We start from the raw sequence: 23153 nt of genomic DNA, 5'->3' as shown, positions 1-23153 counted from the left end.
CAAGAACTGTTATGAGTCTCAGTGGACAAATGCACAACATTATGGAGAAATCAAACAATATGGAACAGGGAAGTCCCCATTCAGTCATCCTCAATGGGCATTCAGAAATTATAACTGGGCTTCATTGGCAGAACTTGATCAAAATAACCAGACAGGGTTTCTTTCCTTGAACAATATCCATTTAGTTTTGTGTCGGAAGGAACTGCAGATGCTGGTTTAAACCAAAGATTGACACAAATTTCTGGACTAACTCAGCAGAACAGGCAGCATCTCTGGAGAGAAGGGGTGGGGGACATTTCGGGTCGAGACCTGAAGAAGGGTCTTAAACATAGCGGAGTCAGGGGATATGGGGAGAAGGCAGGAACGGAGTACTGATTGGGGATGATCAGCCATGATCACATTGAATGGCGGTGCTGGCTCGAAGGGCCAAATGGTCTACTCCTGCACCTATTGTCTATTGTCTATTGTCTATTGACCCAAAACGTCCCCCATTCCTTCTCTCCATGGATGCTGCCTGTCTCGAAATGCTGAGTTACTCCAGCATTTTGTATCCACCATTTAGTTTTGCTGAGTAGTCAAGCAGTAATCTGTGTGGTGCCTCTCCAGCCTGGTTAAGTGCCCATGGTTTAAACTTCCCAACCAGGATTGCCTGTGATCTTATAGGACTAAAGATCAATATCCAGGGCATTATCGTGCAAAACCCAGGAAAAGTAAGTAGAATTATACAGTTTCTTTTCATTGGATTCTAGTTATAGATCTGTCCAACTGGTTGATGGAGACACAGAGTGCTGGAGTAACTCAGCGGGTCAGGCAGCATCTCTGGAGAACATGGATAGGTGACGTTTCACAGAGTGCTGGAGTAACTCAACGGGCCAGGCAGCATCTCTGGAGAAAAAGGATAGGTCACGTTTCAGTCAGGACCTTCTTCAGGCTGAAAATCAGTGTGGGGGGGGGGGGGAAGGAGTGAAACTTTAGACGAAGTCAAAGACTAGGATCAAATGACCTCAGGCAGGGTGGTGCCCTGGTGCCCTGGAGAGTCTGATTTGCCGTTGGGCGGGAGGATGATAAATCAGAAGAATGGACCTGTTGGTCTTAGAATTAAGGTTAAATCATAGTCAGCAGGAATTAATCTGGTTGTTTCATAGAGCCTGGGGTGTTAGATGCTGGAAGTTGTTGTATTAAATCGTCCATGCAGTTCCATAACCAAGGTTGGCAAGCCCAATTAATATGAAGGACCCATCCTGCTATGACTACATCTTCAAGACACACATAGAAACTATAGAAAATATGTTCGGGAGTAGGCCATTCGGCCCTTCCAGCCAGCACGGTCATGGCTGATCATCCAAAATCAGGCAGGTTGCAGACTGAAGAAGATAAAATCTCTGAATAGCTTTTATATTGCAGAGAAATGTAACGTTTACATTTTGGGAAGTCTAACATGGGCAGGACCTGCACAATGAATGGTAGGGTTCTGGGGAGTGTTATAGAGTAGAGGGATCTAGGAGCGCAGGTACATAGTTCCTTGAAGGTGGAGTCGCAGGTAGATAGGGTGGTCAAAAAGGCTTCTGACACATTGGCCTTCATCAGTCAGAGTATTGAGTATAGAAACTGGGAGGTCATGTGGCAGGTGTATAAGACGTTGGTGAGACTGCATTTAGAGTATTGTGTTCAGTTCTGGGCACCATGTTATAGGAAAGATGTTGTCAAGCTGGAAAGGGTTCAGAGAAGATTCACGAGGATGTTGCCAGGACTAGAGGGTCTGAGCTATAGGGAGAGGTTGAGTAGGCTGGGACTCTATTCCTTGGAGCGCTGGAGGATGAGATCTTATAGAGATGGATAAAATCATGAGAGGAATAGATCGGGTAGATGCACAGTCTCTTGCCCAGAGTAGGGGAATCGGGGACCATAGGATATAGGTTTAAGATGAAGAGGAAAAGATTTCATAGGAATCTGAGTCGTACCCTTTCACACAAAGGTAGTTGAGGTAAGGCCAATCACAATGTTTAAAAAATAGTTATACAGATTTATTGTGTAGGACAGGTTTGGAGGGATATGTGAGCAAAGTTGGGCCGAAGGGCCTGCTTCCACGCTGTATCACTTTGAATCTATGACTAATAGAATACAAATCTCTGAGGCATTGTTTGGACTAAGTGCGGTTAAGCAGATAGAAACAAAGCACATATTGTATGAAGTATGTTTCATAAAATTTATATGCAAAATGAAACGTATAGATTCAGTCATGATTTAAAAACAGCTTCCTCCAAGCTGATATCACATTTTTCAACAGAGCTCTCATTTACTGAAGATGTATTCCTGATCCTCCAACCTACCTCGATGTGGCTTTTGCACATTTTTTTGATTGCACTTTCTCTGTTGCTGTAACACTGTTTTATGCACTCTGTTTCTTTACTCTTTTGCACTACCTGTTGTAGTCACGCACGGTTTGATTGCACCCTTGTATGGTATGATCTGCTCAGAGCGCACACAATGCAGTCTTTCACTGTATCTTGGTACACAATATAGTGAGAATAACAAACAAATAGCAAATGCTACACCCTTTAACCTTTCTCATTAATTTATAATATCTTCAGCTTCATAGTAGTGGTTTAGTTTATTGTCACGGGTACCGAGATACAGTGAAAAGCTTTTGTTGCGTGCTAACCAGTCTGCAGAAAGACAATACACGATTACAATCGGGCCATTTACAGTGTATAGATACATGATAAGGGAATAATGTTTAGTGCAAGGTAAAGCCAGCAAAGTCTGATCAAGAATAGTCTGAGGGTCACCAATGAGGTAGATAGTAGTTCAGGACTGCTCTCTGGGTGTGGTAGGATGTGGTCGAATCATAGTATATTTTCTATCTGTAAGAACCTTAGGTTCATAAAGAACGGGTGACAAAATAACTGACAAGAATCCCAGTACAAAATTGCAAAAGGCATGTTGTGTCTGAAAAATTCATTAAAAGGTCTGAGGAAATAGCATGCCAAAACAAAAGATGTTTTAATCATTAGCAGGAAGCGTGGGTGGTTTATTGATTAAAAATATGGTCAATTATTTAAGGAAATGCAATAGCATGAATAGGAAATTGGCCACAGAAAACAAGAGAGTAGATTTCCTCTTCAATTGCTGGTCAGTAATCTGGTGGGCAAGATAGCACACCTTTTAGAGAACATGGTTTTAATTCCAATGGACTTTCACATGGGTCAGGCAATGGGCAAGGAAGAAAGTTTCCAATAGTATATTATGTGTGTGGTTAAGCTAGAGAGAGCCACAGAGAATATTTGCAGGGATGTTACGGGGGCTGGAGGGCTTGAGTGATGAGAAGAAACTGGAGAACTGGGGCTGTTTACCCTGGAACAAAGGAGGCAAATTGTAGGATGATGAGGTGCATATATAAGGTGGAGGGACACAGGGTGGGGTAGAGAAGGAAGGGGGGTTCTAGATTCAGCGGTCATAGGTTTAAGGTGCAAAGGGATAGGATTGAAAGGGGCGCAGGAGGCTCACAGAGTTGTGGGTATATGAAGCAAGCTGCCAGTGGAAATGGTACAAATACAATGTTTATTAGGCATTTGGACGGGTACATGGATAGGGAACGTCGGGAGGGATGTGGGCCAAATGCTTGCAAACGGGACTGGGAGGACATCTTGGTCGGCATGGACACGTTGGCAGAAGAGGAAGTTTCTGAGCAGAGCAACTAAATGATTGAGATAGGATGTTGATTATATAGGGACGACAGATGGGACGCAATGGGCTAAGTGTTCGGCTGGCAACCGGAAGGTAGCCGGTTCGAATCCCGCTTGGAGTGCATACTGTCGTTGTGTCCTTGGGCAAGACACTTCACCCACCTTTGCCTGTGTGTGAATATGAGTGAGTGACTGGTGGTGGTCGGAGGGGCCGTAGGCGCAGATTGGCAGCCACGCTTCCGTCAGTCTGCCCCAGGGCAGCTGTGGCTACAGAAGTAGCTTACCACCACCGAGTGTGACTGAGGAGTGAATGAATAATGCAATGTAAAGCGCCTTGAGTATTACAAAGGCGCTATATAAATCCCATCCATTATTATTATTATTATATAAACGCAAATCATCATTGATGGATGTCACAGATAACTAGCGTGTAGGAAAGAAGTGCAGATGCCGGTTTATACCTAAGATTGACACAAAATAGTGGAGTAACTCAGCGGGTCAGGCAGCATCTCTGGAGAGAAGGAATAGGTGACATTTCGGGTCGGAACCCTTCCTCAGACGGAAAGATAAATGTGGAGGTGGAGGGATGGGATGGGGGGGGGGGGGGGTTAACTGGAGGTGAGAAAGGGCTAGACAAAAACAGGGCCTGCAACAGATGATCTCAGGAAGGGTGGAGTTCATGATAGCCCATTGTTGGATGGGGAAAATATGCTAACGAGAGAAATATACGGATGCGAATGGTGGAATTGGTGGGACGACTGGGATGGGGAGGGGGGAGAGAGGGGAGGGGAATTCAGTACTTGAAATTAGAGAAATCAATGTTCATACCACTGGGGTGTAAGCTGCCCATGCGGAATATGACGTGCTGTTCCTCTAATGGATGAGGCCCAGGACAGAAAAGTCAGTGTAGGAATAGGAAGGGGAGTTAAAATGTTTGGCAAACAGGAGATCATGTAGACCAAGGCAGACTGGTTGTAAGTGTTCAGCAAAATGATTGGCAAGTCTGCGCTTGGTCTCGCTGATACATAGGTGTCCACAGTGGGAGCATCCAATATAATAGATGAGGATGGAGGAGGTGCACGTGAACCTCTGCCTTACATAGAAACATAGAAACATAGAACGCAGGAGGCACCAGCACCGTCGAGCCAGCACCACCATTCATTGTGGTGATCGTCCCCAATCAATAACCCGTGCCTGCCTTCTCCCCATATCCCTTGATCCCACTAGCCCCTAGAGCTCTATCTAACTCTCTCTTAAATCCATCCAGTGACTTGGCCTCATCTGCCCTCTGTGGCAGGGAATTCCACAAATTCACAACTCTCTGGGTGAAAAGGTTTTTTCTCACCTCAGTCTTAAATGGCCTCCCCTTTATTCTAGGACTGTGGCCCCTGGTTCTGGACTCGCCCAACATTGGGAACATTTTTCCTGCATCTAGCTTGTCCAGTCCTTTTATAATTTTATATGCTTCTCTCATCCATCAAAAACTCCAGTGAATACAAGCCTAGTCTTTTCAATCTTTCCTCATATGACAGTCTCGCCATCCCATGGATCAATCTTGTGAACCAACACTGCACTGCCTCAATTACCTGAAATAAATTTAGGGGTCCCTGGGTGAAGTCAAGAGAGGAGGTATAGGGACAGGTGTTGCATCTCCTGCTGTTGCAGTGGAAGGTACCTGGGAATGGGGTGGTTTGGGTGGGAAGGGATGAGTGAACCAGGGAGTCTCTGCGGAAGTGGGGGAGAACGTACAAACTCCGTACAGACAGCACCCGTAGTCGGGATCGTACCCGGGTTTCTGGCGCTGCATGCGCTGTAAGGCAGCAACTCTACCGCTGCGCCACCGTGCCTTCCATTGGCTTGGTATAAGTATAAACTGTCCCCAGTCCGTGTTGGATAGTGTTAGCGTGCGGGGATCGCTGGTCGCTGCGGACTCGGTGGGCCAAAGGGCCTGTTTCCATGCTGTATCTCTAAACTAAACTAAACTGTGCTAAAGTCTATATAGACACATCCCCTGTCCTGCCCTCATCAATCCTTTTGTTGACCTCTTCACAAAACTCTACTCGTGGGACATAATTTCCCATGCACAAAGCCTGCTGACTATCCCTAATCAGTCCATGCCTCTCCAATTGCTGGTAGACCCTGTCCCTAAGATTAACATGGATGATTAATTCATTACTATGATCCAATCAGAATAATCATTAAATTGTGCTCAAAACATCAAAATAGTGTAATATTCTGTTTTGTGAAATAAATATAATTACTATCTGCAACCTCATAATCAGAGTAATTTTGTTCTTTGGATGATAATCATGCAGTCTTTGACTTCTCACTTAATCCTGCCTGCTACTCTTTTGTTTGGTTTCAAAAAACAAGACGTAAGAACAACATGAAAGTTGGGATAGACACAAAAAGCTGGAGTAACTCAGCGGGACAGGCAGCATCTCTGGAGAGAAGGAATGGGTGACGTTTCATGTCGAGGCCCTTCTTCAGACTGGTTAGGGATAAGGGAAACAAGAGATAATCACGGAGGGGGAGCAACTCATTTCTTCTCTCCTGAGATGCTGCCTGTCACGCTGAGTTACCCCAGCTTTTTGTGTCTATCTTTGGTTTAAACCAGCATCTGCAGTTCCTTCTTACATATATAAGTTGGGATGGTATGTTACAGCTATACAAGGACCTGGTGAGGTCACAGTCAGGGTATTGTGTTCAGTTTTGGTCACCCTGCTATAGTGAAGATGTTGTTAAGCTGCAGTGAGTGCAGAGAAGATTTACAAGGATGTTATAGACAATAGACAATAGGTGCAGGAGTAGGACATTCGACCCTTCAAGCCAGCACCGCCATTCACTGTGATCATGGCTGATCATCCACATTCAGTATCCAGTCCCTGCCTTATCACCATATCCCCGGTCCCCGCTATCTTTAAGAGCCCTATCTGATGGGCCTGTTCCACTGTACGAGCTAATTCAAGAGCGCTCCCAAGTTTAAAAACAAATCAAACTCGTGGTAAGCCCGTAGAATGTACGTTGCGGGCACGTCGGAGCTCGGGACGTCTCTTAGCGGCTCGTAACACTAACGGCAGGTACTCGGGAAACGCGGTAAGCTCGTGAAGACTCGTGAAAATTTTTCAACATGATGAAAAATGTCCACGAGAGCCCCGAGTACCTACGAGCGGCCATTAACGTAATTCTCCGAGTTCGAATCAGGGAGAACTCTTGAATTAGCTCTTACAGTGGGACAGACCCATAACTCTCTCTTGAAAGGACTTGAGGGCCGGAGCGATAGGGAGAGGTTAGGCAGGCTGGGACTCTATTCCTTGGAGCTTAGGGACATGACAGATGTTCTTATAGAGGGGAAATATTGAATAAGGATTCTCAGGGGCAACATTGTCACACAGAGGGTAATGAGTATATGGAATGATTTGCCAGAGGAGGTAGTTGAAGCAGAAGCTATAACAACATTTGAAAGACATTTGGACGGGTAAGGTTTAGAGGGACATGGGGAAACGCAGGCAGATGCGACGTGTAGATGGGGCACCTTGGTTGGCATGGGCAAGCTGGGCTGAAGGGCCTGTTTCGGTGCTGTACGACTCTATGACTATGACTTTAGCAAGTCACTGTATGCAAATGAAAAATATATAGTCCTTTGGCAATGCCTACTGTTCAGGGAGATGTAAAGAATGTTATAATTGGTGGCTTTGCAAGAACACCCCATGCCTATCTTATCTGGGCTGGATGGAGCACAGGAGTCAATAACCACATTCTATATATTTTTTAGCTAATTTCAGGGGGAGTTCAAGTGAAAGGGGCCATGCCCTTGCTCGCTTCCTCCCTGTCAATACAATATGATACGATAGAACTTTATCTATCCCAGGAGGGAAATTGATCTGCCAACATTCATAAAGCACTATGTGTCGGAAGGAACTGCAGATGCTGGTTCAAATCGAAGGTAGACACAAAATGCTGGAGTAACTCAGCGGGACAGGCAGCATCTCTGGAGAGAAGGAATGGGTGACGTTTCGGGTTGAGACTGAAGTCTCAGGTCTGAAGAAGGGTCTCGACCCGAAACGTCACTCATCATAGAACACAAGGTACGTGAAACATGACATTAGAGTGAGGAGTAAAAAGGATTGGGGATGTGCAAAGATTTTGGGATGTGGGGGTGGGGTTGGGGGAGGGGGGTCAATCTGCCCCACGACAGAAGGGGGAGGAGTTGTACAGTTTGATAGCCATAGGGAAGAAGGATCTTCTGTGGCAACTTGGTGGGACCAGTCTGTTGCTGAAGGTGCTCCTCAGGTTGACCAGTGTGTCGTGGAGGGGGTGAGCAGGGTATCGCAGTTAAATTTAGATTATTTGTTATAATCCCAACCAAGATTCCCACCTTTTGTCAATTATAAACTGGAATTCTGGCAGTATTCTCCAGCTGTGGCCTCCCTTTTAATGGCAGACTTCAAAGAAGTTGCAGGAAATGACCCTCAACGCTCCAAAGGGCATGTGCTTAAACTCAGAGCAATTAACTACAGGCTACGTCGCCAACAACTTCAGAAACAATTACCTCCTGCTAATTGTGAATGTGAAGCCAATCTCGATATGGCTGAGAATAGAATTCTACTGCACTAAACCAGAAACATTAACTTCCGTGATTCAATTTACCTTTTACGAAATTTGCTGAGTTGTCTCAGTAGCATTGCTATGATATATCTTTGTTTTTTTACAGTTTCTTCCACTTGGAGAGTGAAATGCAGATCAACAGCTTGAACCCCCCCCCCCCCCCCCCTTCAATAATCCAAACCAAATAATCACCCGATTATCTTCGATAATCGAAAATATGATTTTTGTACAAAAAAACATTGAAAAATATCAACAGAAAATCAAGACAAAAGTTCTCAACCTGCAGCAGTAACGAAATAATATTCGGCAGACTTTAACTTTCCTTTGTATCTATCAATGAAATAAATAAGTGTCGGGTAGGCATAAAGGAAACGGTGGAAGACTGGAGAGGAATTACAACATTCCAGAGCTTGTGTTCCTAAAGCCCTTTATCAACACGCCATAACATTCAACTGTGACAGAAGCAAGGGCCTAGGCAAAGAATTAAGTTACTGAGCTTCATTCAGACTCTTTAAATTACAATTAATACTCAAAATACTTCTGCTATGACACCAGGATAAGCGCTCAATCAAGAATACCAAGCCCATAGCCAAAGTACTATATAAACTAATTCTACCAACTTGTGCTAAGGACAATAATTAACTCCATATGCAACAAAACTGTTACCTACATGTTAACAAGCACATTGAAAAAAATGATCATGTAGATGCAAGTAAATCATTTGGTTAATCAAGTGGGCACCTCCTTTCACTGGTGTTTCATTGAGTTAATGCCCCTGTCCCACTTTGGAAACCTGAACGGAAACCTCTGGAGACTTTGTGCCCCACCCAATGTTTCTGTGCGGTTCCCAGAGGTTTTTGTCAGTCTCCCTACCTACCTGCAACCTCCGGCAACCACCTGCAACCTCCGGGAACCGCACGGAAACCTTAGGTGGGGCACAAAGTCTCCAGAGGTTTCCATTCAGGTTTCCTAAGTGGGACAGGGGCGTTAGGCCTCTCGCAAAGGCTCAAGAGTTAGTTCTGGCTTCCAAGAACAGCCCCCCTCAATACCTGTTCTCACCACCTATGCTACCAGTATCTAAATTAAGGAAACTACAGATGATTAATTCACTCTAACAAATGCTAAACACTCACATCCTGTCTTCCACTTATCTTAACCCATCGTTAAACTCGTAACGCCACAAATATCAACCTTGCATAAAACTGGGATGCACTTACACAGAATATACTTACAAAAAAACCACATACCGCATGTTATACATTTCCTTTCTGCCCACAATGGGCAGTATTTCTTCTCCACCAAATATGGTATGACTATATCACACATATCACACATGAGCACTGAAGGACAAATATGGAACTAATGGTTGGCCTTGCTTAGGGTTAATATTCAGGACAACGGCAAATAGTTCAACATAGTCATCTATTGACACAGATGCCACTGACTATCATTAATTTATGATATCTCAAAATGTTTAATTCATATTTGCCAGATATTTCACCCTGATGGCATTATCTGGAACTTTTTTTCCAGGCAGTTTATCTGTGGCATAACAAACTCTCTCCCCAACTCTGGCAATGGGTTCCACTCTATCTACTCCTCAATGCCTGTAACTAACACAGGAGAGACATAACATTTGCACCAGTGATTTACAACTAGGAATATTGTACAGTAGACACAAAAATGCTGCAGTAACTCAGCGGGCCAGGCAGCATCTCTGGAGAGAAGGAATGGGTGATGTTTCAGGTTGAGACCCTTCTTCAGACTGGTTACAATGTAAGTAATGATGATAAAGGAAACAGGCCAATGCAAATCTTTATGCATTGTTCTTTATCTCTCCACATCATCGTCTATATCTCTCGTTTCCCTTATCCCTAACCAGTCTGTAGAAGTATCTCGACCCGAAACGTCACCCATTCCTTACTCCAGCTTTTTGTGCCTATCTTCAATTTAAACCAGCATCTGCCATTCCTTCCTACACAATAGACAATACACAGTAGACAATAGGTGCAGGAGTAGGCCATTAGGCCCTTCGAGCCAGCACCACCATTCAATGTGATCATGGCTGATCATCCCCAATCAGTACCCTGTTCCTGCCTTCTCTCCACATCCATTAAATCCGCTATCCCTAAGAGCTCTATTTAACTCTCTTGAAAGTATCCAGAGAACCGGCCTCCACTGCCCTCTGATGCAGAGAATTTCACACACTCACAACTTTCTGTGTGAAACAGTTTTTCTTCATCTCCTGACTTACCCCTTATTCTTAAACTATGGCCCCTGGTTCTGGACTCCCTCAACATCGGGAACATGTTTCCTGGCTCTGGCGTGTCCAAACCTTTAATAATCTTATATGTTTCAATAAGATCACCTCTCATCCTTCTAAATTTCAGAGTATACAAGCCCAGCCGCTCCATCAACATATGACAGTCCCGCCATCCTGGGAATTAACCTCGTGAACCTACGCTGTACTCCCTCAATAGCAAGAATGTCGTTCCTCAAGTTTATAGACCAAAACTGCACATACTTCAGGTGTGGTCTCAATAAAGCTCTGTACAACTGTAAAAGGACCTCTTTGCTCCAATACTCAATTCCTCTTGTTATGAAGCCCAACATGCCATTAGCTTTCTTCACTGCCTGCTGTACCTGAAAGCTTACTTTCAGTGACTGATGAACAAGGACCCCCAAGATCCTGTTGTACTTCCCCTTTTCCCAACATGACACCATTTAGATAATAATCTGCCTTCTTGTTTTTGCCACCAAAGTGGATAACCTCACATTTATCCACATTAAACTGCATCTGCCATGCATCTGCCCACTCACCCCTGTCCAAGTCACCCTGCATCATAGCATCCTCCTCACAGTTCACACTGCCACCCAGCTTTGTGTCATCTGTAAATTTGCTAATTTTACTTTTAACCCCTTCATTCAAATCATTAATATATATTATAAATAGCTGCAGTCCCAGCCCCAAGCCTTGCGGTACCCCACTAGTCACTGCCTGCCATTCCGAAAGGGACCCATTAATTCCTACCCTTTGTTTCCTGTCTGCAAACCAATGTTGGTGCACCTATCATACAGTAAACTAAAGGGCATAATTTGATGATGAGAGAGGCAAAGTTTAAAGGAGATGTGTGTGGCAAGTTCTTCTTTAATATAGGGTGGTGGGTGCCTGGAATGCACTGCCAGGGGTGGTGGTGGAGGCAGATACAACAGTGGCATTGAAGAGGCTTTTGGATAGATACTTTCCACCAACATTTTTAAATAGAGCTGATCTCAGAGAGAACTAAGTCAGGCGGCTTATATCCTGCAGACAATTTAACGGGCCACCCTCAGAACAGAAAACGATATGCCATCCTTAGGTTACAAATTAGTTCTCTATTTTACGGCCATTCACAAGTTATTCGTCTTTAAATTGGAAAATACACAATTACTCAATGCAGTAACCATATCTCAACGGTAAACTAATCAATAGTGTTGATGAGGGTCATGGACATTGCTTTAATATGTATAGGGTGATTTCACGAAAGGTCACTGGATCATAGATCCTCACCCACGTGACCGCAAACTTTAACTGGGGTACAAACGTCACTTCCAGTACATGTTATTGATGCTAGAAACGCGAACTTTCAAACCTGTTAAAAACCGCGAAAACGGCCCGTTTTTGAGCTGTAAATAACTGTGCCAGTCGGGGTGACCGCGAGGCACAGTTATCCTACTTTAGAGTCCAGAAGATAAAGAAAAACGAAGGTAAAGACAAGAGAGAGCTGAAGGGAAATAACAGCGGAAGTTGTTGGCCGTGCAGATATAAAGATCGAAAATATCGGGAATTATCGCGTTTGCTCGCTGCATTTCATCAAAACATCAATAATGCCTTAGTTTTGATGAAATGCAGCGAGCAAACGCGATAAATCCCGATATTTTCGATCTTTATACCTGCACGGCCAACAACTTCCGCTGTTATTTTCCCTTCAGCTCCCCCTTGTCTTTACCTTCGTTTTTCTTTATCTTCTGGGCTATCACCCTATATGTTTAATATGTAGGAAGGAACTGCAGATGCCGGTTTACTCCGAAGATAGACACAAAATGCCTGAAGAGAAGGAATGGGTGACGTTTCGGGTTGTCCCGCTGAGTTATTCCAGCATTTTGTGTCTAACATTGATTTAATGACTTATCCTGTTTATTTATAACGGTACAGAATCGGGGTGTCCCATGTGGTAAAAGTATCATTGGATGTAATGTTCCCCAAGTAAAATAGAAATGATTACTTGTCAATTTCCAAAGCAATTCTCTTGGGTGGTTTCACGTGATGGAAGTGGCAGCCTCTGCTCTTAAGAGACCGTGGAGTTATATTACTAAGCGAAGGACACGTGTAAATCGTTTTTTTCCCCCCACAAGATTGATTCTCGTTTAAAAAATCAATAATATTTACGGGAGCACATTGATACGTCCAGAGGCGGGCGTCCGTAACCCTGAAAGGACCTGGTATTTGATATTTGAAGGGACACTAGGACAATCGGTAAACTAGCATTACCTATTAAAATGGCAAATGCTTTGCATAAATTAATGTCCTTTTTCTTGCATTCCCCAAAAGCGAAATAACGCAGAAGTCTGCAAATTTATGGGAAATAAATGTCGGAAATGCCACAGTCAGGTGGTGTCTGTGGCAAGGTAATGTATTTCTGTTTTCACAGGTGCTTCCGGTCCTAAACACCCCACCCCCAGCGTTTTCTGATATTGATTTTGTAAGTGGCCCCTCTTCCGCCTCCCACAGGCGTTCCCAAAGATGTTAGAGCGGAGATCTCCACTCTCTGGGCGCTCCCGTTCAGAATGGGAATAGTTCAGGTCACTTCTATCCCAACTTGTGGGTGGAGTTAGAAGTGGTGGAGGAGGAGAAGAGAGATAACTACTGCCAGAACAAGGAACAATTGAGGCTCCAACATCATGTACGGACAACCCGGGTGGTAACAGTGTTTCCTCTTCTGTGTCCCCTCCTGAAGAAGATCTGTAATTATTTTATGATCTTGGCTTTTACCCGATCCCGGCTCTTCCCGTTTAGCAGGCACTCAGGTAATATGATAACAATACCGTTTCTTGATTAGTACGGGCGTCAGGGGATACGGGGAGAAGGCAGGAGAATTGGGTTGAGAGGGGAAGGTAGATCTGCCATGGTTGAATGGCGGAGTAGAATTATGCTCCCAGAATTTACGAACCTTCTCATTCAATACCACCTATCCGGCACCAACTTTCAGCCCAGATCTGTTTCCCTACTTCACGGGGATGAACCAACACTACTCGGCATTAGAGTAACCCTTCGCATTGTTGGTCTTTCTCCCACAACGCTCTCACCCACTAGCCATTTAATCCCCCCCGTCATTGCATCAAAAAAGCGGGACATCGGTATCCGTGACTTAGCCAAGAGTCACGTCCTCAATGTATACCGGATTTCAAAGAGAATTCTCAGTCGCCCACTTGTTTCACTATAAAGGTTCCCGCTTAGTCTTCCAGAACTCCTTCACCCACACCACTTCATCATTAGTGTCACCTCCCACAATCTGAAGATCATTAACCAGGATTGCTTGAATGGCGGGTCAGCGGTTCAAGGTGAAGGGGAAAAGATATAATAGAAATCTGAGGGGTAGCTTTTTCACACAAAGGGTGGTGGGTGTATGGAACAAGTCAAGTCAAGTTTATTTGTCACATACACATACGAGATGTGCAGTGAAATGAAAGTGGCAATGCTCGCGGGCTTTTGTGCAAAAAGACAAACAACCAAACAACCAAACAAACTATAAACACAATCATAACACACACATATTCTTTTACATAATAAATAATGGAAGGAAAAACGTTCAGTAGAGTTAGTCCCTGGTGAGATAGGCGTTTACAGTCCGAATGGCCTCTGGGAAGAAACTCCTTCTCAACCTCTCCGTTCTAACCGCATGGCAACCGAGGCGTTTGCCTGACCATAGCAGCTGGAACAGTCCGTTGCAGGAATGGAAGGGGTCTCTCATGATATTGTTGGCTCTGGAGTTGCACCTCCTGATGTATAGTTCCTGCAGGGGGGCAAGTGAATTTCCCATAGTGCGTTCGGCCGAACGCACTACTCTCTGCAGAGCCTTCTTGTCCTTGGCAGAGCAATTCCCAAACCAGATGGACAAGATGCTTTCCACACTCTGAATTTCCTCAATTTCCTCAATTATCAAACTGCCAGAGGAGATGTTTGAGGCATGGGCTATCCCAATGTTTAAGAAACTGTTAGACAGTTACCTAGATAGGACAAGTTTGGAGGGATATGGGCCAAATGGAGGCAGATGGGACTAGAGTAACAGGGACATGTTGGCTGGTGTGGGCACGTTGGGCCGAAGGGCCTGTTTCCACGCTGTATCACTGTATCCTTCTGAACCTTCTGAATTTTGTAGTCGGCAGGGCAGTACTCTGCATATCGCCAACTTGGGACAATTTCACATGTATATCAAGCCAATTAAGCAAGCCAATTAACCTACAAACCTGTACGTCTTTGGTGTGTGGGAGGAAACCGAAGATCTCGGAGAAAACCCACGCAGATCACGGGAAGAACGTACAAACTCCATACAGACAGCACCCGTAGTCGGGATCAGGTCTCTGGCGCTGCATTTTGCTGTACTCTACCGCTGTGCCACCTCTATGCTCTGTAGCTCAATCTCTTCGCTCTGGCTTCCCAGTAATAAAAGCCAGAGCTAAAGCCTGGACACGCCAACTACTGTTAGGTTCAAGGCTCAACCTTGGGCTTTTAAAGATGGTGCGAGGCCAGATGCCGGTTTAGTGAACCCTGGTCAAACACGTCTTCATTGTGCATGGTCCGTGTCCCGCCCGTTCTGTTAAGAAGGCTTTTATTATTTAATCCGCGGTTCCTTTCTCCCAAGCCGATCTCACCCCACCCCTCTCTCCACCCCACCCCACCCCACCCAATGGATCTCCAATTGATGGGTCGCTCACAGCGGCGCTGCCCACGGCTTCCAATGGTGGAGAGTGTGAGGTGGCTTGGGGAATATTACCAGCGTAGAGTAATCGTTGCCTCTAGAGACCTGACACGGCCATATCATCACCACCATCCGCTCTACAGGCGGCGACGCTGCACTCACGATTTGGTTTGACAGAATCCTTTTTCATTTTGGACATAACACACCGAGAACTGGGTTATTTCATTCGGAGCTGCCATTATAGAGTAATGCAACATTGAAACAGCCCTTTGGTCCAATTCTCCTAAGATGCCCACCTACACTAGTTCCACCTTGTCGCGTTTGGCCCATCTCCCTCTGAGAGAATGGAGCAGCTGGGCTTGTACACTCTGGAGTTTAGAAGGATGAGAGGGTATTTCATTGAAACATATAAGATCGTTAAAGGCTTGGACACGCTAGAGGCAGGAAACATGTTCCCAATGTTGGGGGAGTCCAGAACCAGGGGCCACAGTTTGAGAATAAGGAGTAAGCCATTTAGAACGGAGACGAGGAAACACTTTTTCTCACAGGGAGTGGTGAGTCTGTGGAATTCTCTGCCTCATAGGGCGGAGGAGGCCGGTTCTCTGCATACTTTCAAGAGAGAGCTAGATAGGGCTCTTAAAAATAGCGGAGTCAGGGGATATGGGGAGAAGGCAGGAACTGGGTACTGATTGGGGATGATCAGCCATGATCACATTGAATGGCGGTGCTGGCTCGAAGGGCCAAATGGCCTACCTCCTGCACCTATTGTCTATTGTCTAAACCTTTCCTATCCATGTGCTTGTATTTTACATGTTGGTATAGTACCTGCCTCAAGTACCTCCTCTGGCAGTTCGTTCCATACACCCTAACATACTATGTGAAAAAGTTGCCCCTCGAGTTCATATTACATTTTCCTCTCTCACCTTAAACCTATGCCCACCGGATCTTGATTCCCCAGCTCTGGGTAAAAGACTCTGTTCATTCACCCCATCTATTTGTCTCATTATCTTCTTATAGACCCTCTATAACATCACTCCTCACCCCCACCCCCCTCCCCCCATCCCCTCCCCCGCGCTCCCACGAATAAAATCATTGCCTGTCCAACTTCTCCCTAGAGCTCAGACATTAAAGTCATGATCTTCGTGAATCTTCTTTGCACTAAATCTGAAATCTGGCATCAATCTCGAAAATGCAACATTGTACGTAAGGAGTAAACCGAATGCGAGCTTTCAGACAGAAAGGACTATAGAAAAATCGATTGTTTTTTTTAATGCGGTGAGAAAACTAGAGTGAAAATGCCGGTTTTCGCTCGATCACACAATGAACTCGTGGCAAGAAAATAATTGAATTGCAAACAATGATGTGGCTGGAATGTATCGAGCTCAGAAGGAAATAAAACTGAGTGAATGCATTAGCAAAGACTGGTGGAAGTCTAATTTAAGTGCAAACCCAGGCTGCAATAGCCGGGAGCATCTGTAACTGTGTACAAAGGCAGTTTAAGGGGTCTCTCAGGAATGCGCCAGTTTCAAGTCCAGACCCGTTCAAAGTCCAAGCTCATTCAGTAACACTCGCCCCCGTCCCATCTTCGCCGGTACTGTTGATTCCCCTTCGCTCTCACTGCCCGCCACCCTTCAGCCATTCGCATCCTCCGCCCCAATCGCCCCCTCCCCTCCCCGGCACCAGACCCCTCCCCTCCCACAGACCCCTTGCCTTCCCGTCTCCCCTCCCACACACCCCTCCCCTCCCCGCCTACGACACCCTCCCCGCCTACGACCCCCCTTCCCTCCCCTCCCTATCCACAACCCCCCCCCCCCTCCTCCCTCTTGTGCTTCCGATCTCTCCCCCAATAGTCCTTTGCACAGTTCCCTGGCGCATTTTCTTTAACACCGGCGCTGCTATTTCCCAGTATTCGCGCAACGCTACATATTGTTAAACCATTCAAACATCGATCTGAAAGCAGCTTAATTCAAAACCAGGTGGAGGTTTAAGTAACGCTGTCTCAGATGGTTAAACAAAACATATATATATATATATAGAGATATATATGCATGTCTCTATGTTGCAAGTTCTATTAGTGATTAACTATGTACGAAAGCAACACTAGTACAGCAATGATCACACATAGGTAAACCGTGAACTAATTTAAAAGAAGCTTAATTCACGAACGCTTCAACAAATGGAAATTCCAATTGGAAATTTAAGCAGTTCCTGAACAATTACATTTGCATTGACATAAAACATAAACTATTAGGATTTCGCATAGTACTAAATTGATATTATATTGCAAATTGACAAGCGGTACACGAAGCAAGGATAGCAGAACAAGAAGCAGCCTAATACGGAGCCCAAGCAGTTTACAGTCTGTTGAACCGACTCCTACCCTCAGCTCCAGGCGGGAGAGTGAATGAGTTCTTCACTTTTCACTTGCTGAACATTTCAGAATGAAGTCAGTTGTCGCCCGAAGATGTCCTTGTGTGGAGTCCGTCCGTGAGTTGGTGAAACGGAGACGTGAAACCTGTGACTGACTACCCGCTCAGGAGCGCCCTGACGATGAGCTGACTCGGGGAAGAAAGGGATCGGCTCAGGGCTGGGCGATCTCCAAGTTCGAACGACACGCCCGCAACTCGACCAAATTGGTAAATTGAAAGCAGACCCAAGAAGAGTCTGAATGTCAACGCACTGAGGTCATGGTACGCCCCTCCAAACCCCAAAATCCTCGATAGCGCCGACCCCCTTCGCTTATCAATAGCTGTTGCAAGTCCGTATCATGAAATCTCTTCACCGCATTTCTTAAAATAACAATATTGTAATATAATAATTGATAATATTTCAATAATTGATTAAAAAGGTAAAGCACGAAAACTCGAACATCTGCCCACAAAGATCACATCGACAGAGGGCCAATTAACCTACAAACCCGCGCCTCTTTAGTATGTGGGCGGAAACCGGAGCACCTGGAGGAAACCGCACGGTCACAGGGGAGAATGTGCAAACTCCACAAAGACAGCACCCAAGACCAGGATCAAACCCAGGTGTCTGGCGCTGTGAGGTAGCAGCTCTAAATATTACGCTATTGTGTCTTCCCTTATTGTAAATTCCACCCAACATGCCACTCCTTCCTCCACATGAAGGAAACTTGTCCCGCTGAAATTCAATTTGATCGACTGGTTATGTTTTTAAATGATATTAAGTTGTCGGATGAGAGGATAGAAGGAAAGAAGGAATTCCCCAAAGAACAAAGCATGGGAAAACTGAAGGACGAGAGGTGAAGGGTGGTGTCAGTAATTGTTTACACAACAGAAAGTAAAGGATGTGTAAGAACGAACTGCAGATGCTGGTAGATTGGAAGGTGGACACAAAATGCTGGAGTATTTCAGCGGGTGAGGCAGCATCTCTGGAGAGAAGGAATGGGCGACGTTTCGGGTCGAGACCCTTCTTCAGTAAAGTAAAGGATAACGAGGATATGTGTTTAATGGTCCGTTGCTCCCGGTGGTCTGTACCGGGATTGTCACTATTTTTGAGACACATTAACGGTTTGGACATGGGTATATTTATGGCTGTAATTTGCAGAAGGAACAAAACAAGAAAATGCTAGAAACAGCGGTGAAAAGTTGGAGTGGACGTCAAAAGCAAGAAGATGGACCTCAAAAATGGTCAAACACAGGGTCAATGAGACTTAAGACAGAGTGAGATGACAATCAGTCCACATGTTGGGTCTGGCTGCTCATGGAACAACGCGGCCAACCTTACTATTAGTGTTCAAGCCAGCCGAGTTTGCAGCATTTCGATCTGCAGTTTAATTCGATTTAAGCAGTGTCCTCTGTAGCGAACACAATGTGTGCAAAGCAAAGGGCAACGTGGTAGGAAGGAACCGCAGATGCCGGTTTAAATAGAAGATAGGCACACAATGCTGGGGTAACTCGGCGGGACAGGCAGCATCTCTGGAGAGAAGCAATGGGTGACGTTTCGGCTGAGTGGTGTTTGGTTCACCTCATCTGAAGAATACGCAGAGACAAACTGAAAAGGGGGAAGAAGAGGTGCACTAATCTGAAATCCCAGAATGGCATGGAGGGAAAGAAAGACACAAAAATCTGGAATAACTCAACGGGACGGGCAGCATCTCTGGAGAGAAGGAATGGGTGATGTTTCTGGTCGAGACCCTTTTTCAGACTGGGAGTCAGGGGAGAGGGCAACGAGAGATACAGACGGTGATGTTAGAGAGATACAGAACACATGAATGGAAGATATGTAAAAAAGTAACGATGATAAAGGAAACAGGCCATTGTTAGCTGTGGGATAGGTGAAAACGGGTTACAGACAATGAGACTCAACAAGACGGCTGAAGCTGGTAGCACTAGGGTGGGGGAGGGATGATAAGAGAGGGATGCAAGGGTTACTTGAAGTTAGAGAAATCAATACTCATACCACTAGGGTGTAGTTCTGACCGACATACACTACAAACCAACTGACTCACATGGCTATCTGGACTAAACGTCTTCCCACCCTGCCCCCTGTAAAGACTCCATCCCCTACTCCCAATTCCTCCGCCTACGCCGCATCTGCTCCCAGGATGAGACGTTCCACACCAGGGCATCGGAAATGTCCTCGTCCTTCAGGGAACGGGGATTCCCCTCCGCCACCATAGATGAGGCTCGCACCAGGGTCTCATCCATACCCCGCAACACTGCTCTCTCTCCCCATCCCCGCACTCGCAACAAGGGCAGAGTACCACTAGTCCTCACCTTTCACCCCACCAGCCGGCAAATACAACAAATAATCCTCCGCCATTTCCGCCACCTCCAACATGACCCCACCACTCGCCACATCTTCCCATCTCCCCCTATGTCTGCCTTCCGCAAAGACCGCTCCCTCCGCAACTCCCTTGTCAATTCTTCCCTTCCCTCCCGTACCACCCCCTCCCGGGGCACTTTCCGTTGCAACCGCAAGAAATGCAACACCTGTCCATTCACCTCCCCCCTCGACTCCATTCAAGGACCCAAGCAGTCGTTCCAGGTGCGACAAAGGTTCACCTGTATCTCCTCCAACCTCATCTACTGCATCCGCTGCTCTAGATGTCAGCTGATTTACATCGGGGAGACTAAACGGAGGTTGGGCGATCGTTTCGCCAAACACCTCCGCTCAGTCCGCAATAACCTACCTGAACTCCCGGTGGCTCAGCACTTCAACTCCCCCTCCCATTCCCAATCTGACCTCTCTGTCCTGGATCTCCTCCATTGCCAGAGTGAGCAACACCGGAAATTGGAGGAACAGCACCTCATATTCCGCCTGGGTTGCTTGTGTCCGGATGGCATGAATGTTGAATTCTCCCAGTTTTGCTAGCCCTTGCTGTCTCCTCCCCTTCCTTAACCCTCGAGCTGTCTCCTCCGATCCCCCTGCCCTCGGGCTCCTCCTCCTCCCTTTTTCCTTCCTTCTCCCCCCCCCCACCCCCCATCAGTCTGAAGAAGGGTTTCGGCCCGAAACGTCGCCTATTTCCTTCGCTCCATAGATGCTGCTGCACCCGCTGAGTTTCTCCAGCATTTTTGTGTACCTTCCACTAGGGTGTAAGCTGCCCAAGATGCTGTTCCTCCAATTTGCCTTGGGCCTAACTCTGACAGTGGAGGAGGCCCAGGACAGAAAGGTCAGTGTGGGAATGGGAATGGGAATTAAATACAGAAAGGTCACTGTGGGAATGGGAATGGGAATTAAATACAGAAAGGTCACTGTGGGAATGGGAAGCAGCATTAAATCGGTTTATGTTATTACTATCTGAAACTGATGGGAAATTCTGCCATCCACTAATGAAGGTTCACAGGAGCAAATCTGGAAGTTACTTTCATTGGTGCCCATCCACTAGCAGTCACTGCAATGATCTTTGCAATTAACTTAAAAAAAACAGTGAATTGGTGCAAGACTTCATCTATGACGTATAGAACATGGATAATAGAATGGCACAGCATAGGAACAGAACCTTCTCACCTTAAAACAATGCCTTCTAGACTTTGATATTGTATTGTATTGTATTGTATTCAAATTTATTGTCATTGTCTCAGTTAGAGACAACGAAATGAATTTCCCTTACAGGCAGTATCATAAAAATAAAAATAAATAAATAATAATAAATAATAAAACATATTAAAAATAAAATAGAATTTAAAAAAAGCACAAACACTGAAAGTCCACGACACAACATAACACAGTGGCACCAAGGTGAGGAAGGCACCATAGTCCAGCCAGCCTCCACTCCGTTCTTCCCAGATTTTCATTCGTGGTCGAGGCCTTCCTAGCACCCGCAGTCGCCGCCCTGGGTGGCCCGATGTTCAGGCCCTCACGCCGGGCTGGTGGAACGCCGACGCCGAACCCCGACGGTGAACATCCTCCTCCTCAGCGGCCCGGACCTCCCGATCAGCCGCCTCCCGCAGCCGTAGTCCGCAGCTCCCGAGCCCGCAGCTCCCGTGTCCGCAGCTCCCGAGTCCGCAGCGCCGAGCTGGGCAGAGTCACAGGACCCCGCGCTGTCCATCCGCGCCGCCCGCGTTGGGAGCTCCGCAAACCTCAGCTCCAGGATGTCGGTGCAGCAGGTCCAGCACTCCGGGCTCCAGACGGCGACCCCCGGTAAGGCATCGCCAGCCTCGCGATGTATCAGCGCTGTCCCGCCGCTGCTGGAGCTCTGGTCGCAGGGAAGTCCACGCCAATCCAGTAGGTAGGCCGCTGGTGGTGGGGGGGGGAGGGGGGGGGCGAGGACGCGACTCGAATAAAAGTCGCGTCTTCACCAGGAAGCGGCTGAAGGACGGTATCCCCCGCACCGTGCCCTCTTCCCCCACATCAAAACACACAAAAAAACACAAAAAAACACACTTTTACATAACTAAATAAACAAAAAAACAAAAAGATACCGGGCTGTAGGTGGAGGCAGCTGACGCCAGCGCCACCGGAAGTACAACAGGGTATTGTCTACCCTCATAATTTTATACACTTCTATCAAGTCTCATTCAGCCTTGAATACTACAGAAAAAACAATCAATATCCCCAACCACTCTTTGTAGCTAATGCACTCTAATCAGCCAACATTCTGCTTCTGAACCCTCGCCAAAGACGCCACATCCTTCCTGTAATAGGATGACTGGAACGGCACGCAATGGGCCAACCAAAGTATTATACATGACTTCATGACTCTTATACTCGGTGGAACAGCAATGGCAGGTATTTCTGGGAATAATCCAGAAGATGCAGGATCATTTCATTCCAAAGAGGAAGAAAGATTCTAAGGGGAGTAATTGGAAACTATGGCAGACAAGGGAGGTCAAGAAATAAAAGAGAAGAAGTATAACAAAGCAAAGATGAGCGGGAAGCCAGAGATTTGGGAAACATTGAAAGATCAACAGAAGGTAACTAAAAAGGCAATAAGGGGAGAAAAGATGAGGTTCGAAGGTAGCCAAGAATATAAAGGAGGATAGTAAAAGCTTCCTTAGGTATGTGAAGAGGAAAAAATTAGTTAAGACATATGTGGGTCCCTTGAAGACAGAAACAGGTGAATTTATTATGGGGAACAAGGAAATGGCAGATGAGTTGAACAGGTACTTTGGATCTGTCTTCACTAAGGAAGACACAACCAATCTCCCAGATATAGTAGTGGACAGAGGACCTAGGGTGATGGAGGAACTGAAGGAAATTCACATTAGTCAGGAAATGGTTTTGGGTAGACTGATGAGACTGAAGGCTGATAAATCCCCAGGGCATGATGATCTGCATTCCAGGGTACTTAAAGAGGTGGCTCTAGAATCGTGGATGCATTGGTGATCATTTTCCAATGTTCAATAGATTCAGGATCAGTTCCTATGGATTGGAGGGTAGCTAAATGTTATCCCACTTTTTAAGAAAGGAGGGAGAGTGAAAGCAGGGAATT

General features: G+C 45.9%; 1 protein-coding gene across 1 annotated transcript in view; it reads right to left on the bottom strand.

Moving 5' to 3' along the window:
- The window catches only part of LOC116974988 (collagen alpha-3(VI) chain-like), a 158709-nt gene extending 140842 nt beyond the window's left edge, over nt 1-17867 (bottom strand). Inside the window, exon 1 of the mRNA XM_033023629.1 lies at nt 17634-17867. The gene's annotated coding sequence lies outside the window, so the exon portion shown is untranslated. The remainder of the gene's footprint in view (nt 1-17633) is intronic.
- Between the last annotated feature and the right edge of the window lie 5286 nt (nt 17868-23153).

This window comes from Amblyraja radiata, chromosome 7 (genome assembly GCF_010909765.2).
Source record: "Amblyraja radiata isolate CabotCenter1 chromosome 7, sAmbRad1.1.pri, whole genome shotgun sequence".
Lineage (NCBI taxonomy): Eukaryota > Metazoa > Chordata > Chondrichthyes > Rajiformes > Rajidae > Amblyraja > Amblyraja radiata.
The sequence above is the reverse complement of the archived record's forward strand: the minus strand, read 5'-3'. Positions and strand labels throughout refer to the sequence as shown.